Genomic DNA, 2632 nt, shown 5'->3' on the forward strand with positions numbered 1-2632 from the left:
GGATCCTGTGCTTTCATTAGTACGGGCCCAATACTACCTTCCACACTTATCCATACTTTCCTCCGGAATCATCCCAAATCCTCTAAGTCACCTACTTCCCTGATGTACTAAATGTCTGCTAGACAGCAGCATAATATCGACCTAAGCACCTCCTAGGTCTCCCCTAGGCTCCCAATCACACCGAACCGCCTCACTACTCACTGGAGCATATCCTAGGCTTTCCTAGGTTCCCGACCTCGCCCTGCCATCAGCTGCTGAGGAACTTGTAGTGACAAAGAACATGGTTTGACATGCGGAATTAAAGCTTGCACAATTGAACATGGTGATTTGGGTGATCAAGAGATGTATCGATTGTATATGGTGTTACAAAAAGGATCTAGATCTAGACTACATAAATAACACACACTTACACACTCACTTTTACATCTCTCAAGCACACCACTACAAGTGGTATGTGTAACATCCAAAATTTCAAAACAATTAAAACTTTTCAAAATCACCCATTTTATTAACGTTGTTACAAAAAGGTTTTCAATACATTATTTAACAGAGTAATTTCCCAGGTTCAATTCATAAAACACCAACGCGAGGAACGGTACGATCACGCCTTTGCCTTGTCACAGACTCTTGAGAACCTGAAACATAAAACCACAACTGTAAGCCCGAGAGCTTAGTGAGATACCCCCAGAATACCATCCACATATACGCCTTTCCAGGTCCTGACCTTCCGGTCCAACACACAACATAATCGCCTTCCGGCCCATAACATATCGCCTTCCGGCCCATAAGCATAAAATGCATATAAAACATAACAAATAATCATATAGCAGTTCATAGACAACAATCGATCAACAGATCACATATCATAGCATTACTCTAACAAGATACCGGTCTAGCCGGTCACTATCATAACATTACCCTATGAATCAGTCAACATACTAAATGCATACATACGCCTTTCCAGGCCATGACCTTCCGGTCCACATAGTAATGCCTTCCGGCCCATAACATGTATTGCCTTCCGGCCCATAACATATAACAACTGACAACTACCCGGATTTCCATCCGATAAAAGGGTTGGCATTGGTGCCATAAACCCTAGCGATATAGTGAGGATAACTCACCTCGAAACTGCCGACTGAACAGATAGCTCAAGCTGCTCCGATCACTGACACGATCTCCACCTCTGGATAGCCACCAATGCACTGAACTCAACGATAAACAACAATTACCAAAACACCCCTGGAACCACTGGTCAATCCTTGATCAAAGACAAGGTCAAAGTCAACCCCTGACTGACCCTACTCGCCGAGTCAACCCTATGACTCGCCGAGTCCCCATACTCAGAACTTCACTTAACCCGCGACCTAACTCGCCGAGTCACCCCAAGACTCGCCGAGTTCAACGACTCTGAGTCCACTCGCCCTTGACTCACCGATTCCTTAAGATTCCCTTTCTACACGTCGAGTATCCCCCTTTTACTCGACGAGTTCCTCCTGGAAGAATCGCGGGGCTACCCCGACTCAACTCGCCGAGTCTGAAGAACAACTCGACGAGTCCCAGTTATTCTTCAAGCTACTCGCCGAGTCTGTTCATCAGACTCGTCGAGTCCATGCCATGCAGTCGATCAAACTGCTTCCTGAGATAAGTATTGTCCCGAAATACACAAGCATGGGACCTTCTGGACCTCTAAGGTCCTAATACAGGGTTATAGTCGTTTGAGTAACAAGATACTAATCCATCTAATCACCAAATGGGTTCCATAAACCCTAAATCCATGCACACATCAACATAACAGAATAAGATCCGGAATATTACCTAAATAACGCACTCTCTGTGTCCCCAAACCTCAGAACGTGACTCCCTTGCTGTTCCTTTAGCCAAGCCCTTCTCTTCCTTGCACCACAACCCTTCCAAGATCAACAATGGCCCTTAAACTTTGCTCCAGATGCACCCAATCGATTTAGGGTTCTTCTCAGAAGGCTAAAATGAACAATGACGGCCAATAAGTGCCTCTTATACGTCCCAAACCTGAACGGTTAGGGTTTTCGCCAAACAGCGCAGACTCGCCGAGTCCATATCTGGACTCGTCGAGTCCAGTCGCGAACCCGCGACCCGGTCTGCGATCCTACTCGGCGAGTCTAGGCTCCAACTCGCCGAGTCCCCTCTTAAAACACCCCCAAAATCATAATTATATCAATATTTGGAATTCCGGGCTGTTACAACTCTCCCCCACTAGAACTAGACTTCGCCCTCGAAGTCTCACTCTGAAAATAGCCCCGGATGCTGCTCCCACATATCACGCTCCAGGTCATAGTTCATTTCTGATCCCCTCCGGTGCTGCCACTGAACTAACACCAGAGGTATCTCCTTATTCCTCAGAACCTCGATCTTCCGTCCTCTGATGACCACTGGCTTCTCGGCATAATTCAGGCTTGCATCCACCTGAATGTCTTCTAATGGAACCGCTGCCGACTCATCGGCTATATACCTCCTCAATTGCGAAACATGAAAAATATCGTGGATTTGTCTCAAATCCGTGGGCAACTCCAACCGGTAGAACCCCAGGCCTACCCCCGCAATCACATGAAAGGCCCAATATACCGGGGCCCCAACTTGCCCCTCTTCTTGA

The sequence above is a fragment of the Lactuca serriola genome, chromosome 9 (genome assembly GCF_051521515.1).
Source record: "Lactuca serriola cultivar US96UC23 chromosome 9, Lser_US96UC23_V15, whole genome shotgun sequence".
Lineage (NCBI taxonomy): Eukaryota > Viridiplantae > Streptophyta > Magnoliopsida > Asterales > Asteraceae > Lactuca > Lactuca serriola.